This window comes from Python bivittatus, unplaced genomic scaffold, assembly GCF_059951505.1.
Source record: "Python bivittatus isolate LINGU-HERP-01145 unplaced genomic scaffold, Pbiv_v1 ctg000410_np1212, whole genome shotgun sequence".
NCBI classification, from domain to species: Eukaryota; Metazoa; Chordata; class Lepidosauria; order Squamata; family Pythonidae; genus Python; species Python bivittatus.
The window spans coordinates 4,005,219-4,012,806 of NW_028277067.1; positions in this window are offsets into that span (position 1 = coordinate 4,005,219).

Genomic DNA, 7,588 nt, shown 5'->3' on the forward strand with positions numbered 1-7,588 from the left:
ACTAACTAGGTCTAATCCTGCTTAGCTTTTTGAGAAACATCAAAATAAAGGTCGGCCAAAATGAATGTGAAGTGTATTATCAGTATGATATAGAATGTTCTCTGTTACATAGATATTCCATAGAAGACAAGCACAGCACATAAGAAAGTGAGGAAAGAGCTATTTCAAGGCACAAAGTTTGAAAAAAACTACACAATTCATTGCTGAGCCCCCCAACTTTAATGATCTCCACATGCTGGGATGACAGAACCATAATCCAAACTGATACGATTGCTGGGAATTTGGGGTGTTTCAATTCCTAGCACAACTGGAGACATCCAATTGGGAAAGGTTGGATTAATTTAGTCATGACATAGAGGCAAAGTCTAATGCAAATTACTACCAATGGTTTGTATAGTCTATGCAAATAAATAAATAAACTGCAGTGAATATGTTCATGAAGCCAGTTTGTCCCTCTGTGTCTAGTAGCTGGCAGTACTTAGCCATCTCAGTACTTGTCTATCTCAGAAGCTAAGGAGGGTTAGTCTTGGTTAGTATTTGGATGGGGGATTGTCTGGGAACTCCAGAGTGGAGAGTAGACTGGGAAGTTAAAAAAAATTGGAAGAAGGCAATAACAAACCACTTTATAGCACTGCCAAGAAAACTGAATGGATGCAGTCATGAGGATGTCTTTACTTACATGCTTCCCAGAATTCTGACTCAGCTTCAAAAATCAATGCACAGCAACACACAGAGAAGCATTTTTCTGTAGAATCCAGCACCAGGCAATCCAGTTCAGCAGCAGTTCTTCCCTTTGCATGAAAGTTTGTGAGCAGCCACTGGATGGTTTATAAGATTCATACCTCACTCCAGAATTATAGCGCACTGTCCTACATGCCTATTCTGGAAAAAAGGTTGATTGAGTCCAGAGAAACTTACTTCCAGGTTAGTGGGCATAGAATCACTGCTTAGAAATTGGGATCTTTTTATTCAAATGTTGTCTTGAGTGCTGGATTCTGAAGATGAGCTGGTCAAGATTCCAACCTTTGTTTACCCACTTGAAAATGTGCATAGCTGAATTTTCGTTATTTATTTACATGATATGGCCACCAATCTCATAGTTGTGACTCTGGGCAGTTATACAAAGTTAAAACAGCAATTAATGAATGGCCTAAGTTCCTAAGTTCCCCTTAAATTCAATAAGATTACTGAATAAATGTGCTTCAGCTTGCTGCCTTTCCTTTAGAATTAATTAATAAGGATTGTAAAGAAGAAATGTAATTAATTTGGGTGCTGGACCAACACCAGTATTTGTCTTCCACAAAGTAAAAGTAATTAAAAATGTATCAAAGCACATGTAGTAGGTAACCTGATAGAACTGTCCTTTATCAGATGGTATTGTCTAGCCAAATTAAAATAATATGGATCTGTCTGGTTCTGTGTGAAAGGATGTAAAACAGAAAGCTTAGCAGTTCAACCCATTCCCTCTTCTGAGACCTCATCTAACATCTTGGTTAACTATCTGAGGTGAATGGCCATTTTTTTTCGCCTTCATCACAGACAATATGAACATAAGACAAGTTTAGTGGCCACCTCAGATAATAATAAGGCAGAAAAATCTAACTCCTGCTTAACATAATCTATCAAGAAGCTCTTCAATCTACATCCTCATGCTCTTATGCAGTACTGATGAGGCTTTAATTAGGAGATACAACACGCTGTTGTTGTTATCCTTCATAGCATGCCAACGACAAAAATGAAAAACTTTATGAAGAACAGGTTTCACTGGTCCCTGTTCCATACAGACACAGAGAATCAACAGAGTATGAGTGAAATGGAGGTAAGAAAGAGAAGAAAAATGGCTGGATTTGCAATGACCTACACTATGATTTTTAACATAGTTTGATGAATAAGACAATCCCAGAGCCATGGTGGGCCATGATGCCAGGATGCATATAAAACACCTGCAACCAAACAAGCCACATTATAGCTTACTGTGGTGTGCAAAACAATCCAGCTTGGTTTCTTCAACTTTCACGCTTTGCTATAATAAGGTTGTCCATTTTACCCCATGTAAACCACTGCCAGGAGGGGCGAAGTGCGGATTGATTCCTTTATTTAACAACTTCAGTGAGCAAAATATCGCAGGTTACCCTGATCTTAGTTGCTGCAAAACTGAGATTGTTCAAAATGAAAACAGCAAACGAACCCAGCGCAGGTCCCGAAAGAACTGCAGGAGACCTGTTCGTGGGAGAGCTCTGTGCACGGCCGAAATGTCTGCATGAAATGACTGGAGAGAACTGACAAGCGAGGCGCCGCCTCTCCGCCTTCCCGTTCCCGGCTTCTCCGCCGGCGCCGGCTGTTCCCATCCTCGGGCATCACGTCATCGGCAAAGGGGCTGGTTTCCTCTGTGGAGGAGGAGGAGGACCCCGCTTTCCATCAGCACCAAGGAGAGCTCCTCCCGACCTTCCCTCCCCCGTCGCCATTCGCCCGGCTTTCGCTGCTCTTTTCCCCGAACCATCCAAGAAGGGGGCTGGAGCTAATTTGGGGAAGAGAGAGAGGAGGGAGATACTTCAGAGCCATCCGCTCTTGGGGGAGGTTGACCCAACGCCTTGTTTTCTGGGGGAAGATAGGGAGAAGAGGAAGGGGGAGGGGAGGGGGTGGGGAGGAAGAGGAGGAGGAGGAGGAGGAGGAAGAAGAAGAGGTGGTGGTGACACCACCGGGGCTATTGAGAGCGTCTTTCCCCTGGATGGAATCACATTGTATCCGGTCCACCATGGCGCTGGGATTGTCCTCGAAGAAAACCTCTTCCCGGAACATCTCAGTAGAAAGGAAAAACCTGATTACCGTCTGCAGGTAAGAGACTCTTTCATTGTGGGGGTGGGGATGAGGGTTGGAAGCAGACTGAATTAGGCAGTGTTCATGAATGCATGTTCCTAAGATAAAGATGGGAGGAAGGCCAAATTAGTGGGCAAGGTGGAAATGAGAGGTGCCATTTCTCAATATTTTAATTTTATGTTTAATAGGTGTTTTTTTTTAAAAGTCTGGAAATGGCTAAAGACTTACACAATGCTTCACATACATTTCACACAGGTACTATGAATATCCAGTGGGATGGGGGTAGGGTTAAAAAAGTTAAAAGGGAAAAATACTATATTAAGGGATGGAAAAAACAATCAAGAAGATTGGAATTCAAGAGATCTAAGGGTCAGAGTTGGGCAGACAAGCAAGTTGAAATAAAAAAGGAAGGGAGAAAAAATAAAAAATAGTTGTGTGGTCTCCCAAGGCACTAGAGATTAACAGAAGAGTAGTATGTGGGCCACACTATTTATCACCCCACTCAGCATAATTAATGGACACTCTAGTTGGGAATGATGTGAGGTTCTGCCCAGTACATCCTGAGACCACTGAGTTGAGGAAGGAGATTCTTCATTATGTTTTCAGAATCAGCTTTTCAACACATCAAGCTATGGATTAAAAGCTCAGAGTTCAAAGTAATTGTGATTTCCAGAAATATATCCTTAATTGGGAAATCTGTAGATTGTAACAACCTAGGAGGTTCTCCCACATGGCCAGTAGACTTAGGGAAAGTATCATACATTACATTGATCTTACCCCATTGCTAGCTATTTTCAGTCTGGGAACCCTTATTTTCATTCACAAGCTGACCAGTTAGCTGAGACAGCTCCAGTAGCCGAAGGAAGGTGGAAAATTCTGGGAGGCAAGAGAAAGGCTGTGTGTTACCCTCAGTTGTCATAGTGAATTGCGGTCCTTCAGAATAGAAAAGAACATAACTTGAATGCCATAAAGAAGAAAGAAACAGGAAACAGAAAGCCACAAGGAGCACTTTCAGTATCAGAATCATTTTTCTTCCTTCCCTTGCTTTTTCTCAAGGAAAAGAAGGAGCTCTGTTGGAAACAGTGTTGACAGAAAAATGCCATAGACACCCTTTTAGGGAGAAGTGAGACCTGGGAAGTGACATCACTGTAGAGCAGTAGAAGGGGCGGGAGGAGAAAAGGAGGAGTAGCAGGCAGCTGCCATAGCAACAACCTTCTTTCCTCAACAAAGGCATTGAGCAAAAGGTAGAAGAACTGCCTTCTAGTTTCTCCAACCTATATCAAAATAGCATTGTTAAAACAGGGAGAAGGTGGTGCAGCTTTTGGTGGAAGGACAAGGTTTTTGTTCAGATAGACTTGCATAAAATAATAACAATAGGAAAAAAATTAGTTTGAGAAATAAAAGAGGCAGGGGAGCCAATGGGCCTTTTCTATTAGGATTAATTCATATATCGGACACAGAAGGCTAGGTGACCTCTACTTGTCTGTCAAACCCACCTGCACAGAAAGTGGAAGAAATGTGGACAACCATGGCTTGAAATCAACCAGTGCTTCATGCCTCTACCTTCCTGGGCCTGGCCAGAATTTGATGGCCTGGCACAAAGCACTCTGTACCTTTTCTTCAACAACATGACTGTGAGATGCCGTGCTATTGTTTTTCTCAGTGAAGTGAAGGAAGATATGCTCTTTGCCTTAACAGACATATTTTTTGGATTGGTTGGTTTTTTAAAATTACAATTGTTCTCTTGTTTTTGGAATGTTGCCTATAATGGGGATCGTCCTATCTTACCAGAAGGAGCAGAGCTAGAGAAGATACAGCTAAAATTTTGAGAGCAGCTTTCTCCAGTCCATTGCCTTTCCAATATTTGCAGTCAGTGTGTCTTCCAGACGTCAGACTATAACCCCCATAATCTCCAGCCAGCACAGTCATTGGCTAAAAACTCCTAACTCATTTTGCTTAGACAAGCAAATATCAATAGTCAGAGCCTTTAAGCGCAGGAAGAGGAAATAAATCCTGGGTGATGGATGTAAATCAATATTATTCACACTGTTTCTAAATATGAGTATTCATGGTTTCTACTGAAGAAGGAAATCTACAGGAAGCATTTCTGTATACAAGCTTTTGCTGCTGTTCTGTTTCTCTTAATTTATATAGTGCCTATAGAAAGAAGAAAGAGTAAAGAGTAGGTAATCTTGACTGATAAACATTATCAGCAGACATTTAAATTGGCCATAAATCCCACTGAACTCAAATAAGACTATCTTCTAGCTAGTTATGTATAAGGCTAGTCTTATGTATAACTCTCTCTCTGTATATACACATGACAGACATACTCGATAACAAAAATATCACAAAAAGAAAATTGGTATACAAAGTGTGCTTCAGGAGGCAGCTTCCTGGACAACCTTGAATGTGTGCTAATTTTTATTTTTTTCCCTAACTTTGTTGGTCAATTCTCTGAAAAGGCAATTGTTTCATTTTTCACTGGGCTACATTTTGAATGTTGCATTAAGGAATGAGAAATTGTGTCATCCCTTAACACTACCCATTCTTCTCTTCATTTTACTTAAAAAATAAGTATATATTTTAAAGAACTTGATAAATACATGAGCAATACATTCATCAACAACATTCAGAAAGGTAGCGTCTGGGCAAATTCAGCCAAATCCACTGCATTAATTGAAGATCGGTTAATAACCTAGAATTACTGGATTCTGTTTCACCTGTTTTGGTATGGTAATAGAATATATTCTAGGTTACCAGATGCCTGCAATTGGATGGATATCACCATCACACCTTCTTACCGTTTTTCTAAGAACATCTAACTAGTTGCTATCTGAAGAAAGAGAATGTTGAATTTTAAAGCGAATTTGACTAGATAATTCTGGTGCTATTATTTTCAGTCTCCAAGTGGTTCACAGAATGTAGAAGTATAGAGATGGATAAAAACACTCATTGCTTTTAGGGCTGTGCAAAGCCTTCAAATCAGCCTGGAAAAAGATGCAACTGGTCTAATATGAAAAGAAATGCTTCATAATGCTTCCATGTAATGCAATGCAGCTCATTTTAAAGGTTTAAACAGCTTGGCTGCTTATTTTGAATCACTTAAATCATATCTTCAGTTGTTTTTAATTTGCATGTTTTCATGGAACTTTCAGGAATATTTTTTCAGGAATTGCAGCCACACCATAGATAAAAGGTCATCAAAGCCAAATACAAAGAAATGATTAAGTTGCCAAAGGCTGTGCAAAACAGGCAGAAAAGCAAATAGCAAGGGGCATTCTGAATGGGTTTAATGCCAAGTGCATCATGGGAAGCTAACTGCCAGCAGATCAAGCAATCTTTCGTATTGCTTTCTAATCTTTTTTATTTTTGAAATAGAGATTGAATCAGGAACCTTTATTTATTCATTTATTTAAACATTAGCTGCCCGACTCCAAAGGACTCTTTAGGCATACCAGTGTACATGCCTGTCTCTTTCATGCAGGCCTGAACCAAGAAGCTTATATTGGAGTTTTGACCAATTAGAAGATCAGGCTAGGAGCCAATTAGAATCCAAGGAATACTTGAAGGTGTTGTGAAAATCAAGGAAAATGTTCAGCTTTCTAAACCTTCTAGGATTATCAACTGATATTGGCCTTCATTAGATAGGACTGGGCAACTTCAGGTGCAGATCTTAATGGCAAAGAATATTATTTTTTATTACTAGGCATTATGAGTTCATCTTTGCTTTTACAAGGATCTCATTTTTTTCTGATATTCACATCATTTTGTGTGAACGTTTGAGGAACAGTTTAAAATCCAGGCCTGATTTTCTAATTCATACTTGAGAGTATCTGGTTAACTAGTTGCAAAGCTTGTTTACAAATTGTAATGTTGAATTAACGAATTACAGAATGCATTTGGTGCTCCATAAGCATATGCAGTTTGAGCAGCAAGCAGAAGCAAAAATACACCAAAACTCAATATACTTTAATTAAGATACAACAACAGAAAATGTAAAATGCAGAACAGTGAAACACTGGGTAAAAGCTATGTTTCTCAGACCCCTGAAAGCTGAGGAATCTTTATGTGAGTTAACATTTGTAGACATACTTCACTTTATATTTAAAAATAAATTCTTCTAAACATATGGAGAAATAGAAATGATCTACTCTTAGAGTATCCTGATTACTATCATTGCAAACCATTGATATGGAAAAGCTTCCTGACTGGAGGAAAGACAGCCTAGAATGGTGATTCATGCAGAGATGCAACTGGCAGCCACTTCTGTGGGTGAGTAATTCTTCTAAGAGTGATCAGTCCAGTCACACCTGATACACAGATACCACACCCAGCAAAACTTGGAAGGAATTATGCCCAGAGAAGTGGATCATATGGTATGCAACAGCTACTCACAGGAGCTATTAACAATTTAATTTGCATATGATACCAACCACTCAATATTAGCTTGCAACAGAAGTAGTATTGATACACTTATCTTTGAGTAAACTTGGTTAGAGATATGGCTGTAAGTCTTATCAGATTTATTTCAGAAAGCTTTAAGCCTTGTTTAAAGGACTGCTGCTTAAAATCATAACTGTGTCTGACAGATACTCTGTTCAGTAATTTTCCCAAACCCGCTTAGAGTAAAAATCTGCCATTTGTTTGTTTGTTTATTTATTTGCTTGTTAGCTGCACTGTTGAAACATAGTACATTTGCAAGAATCTCAGTAATTAAAAATGTATATCAGGAACACACCTAAATGATCATATTTAAATTCCTTCCAAA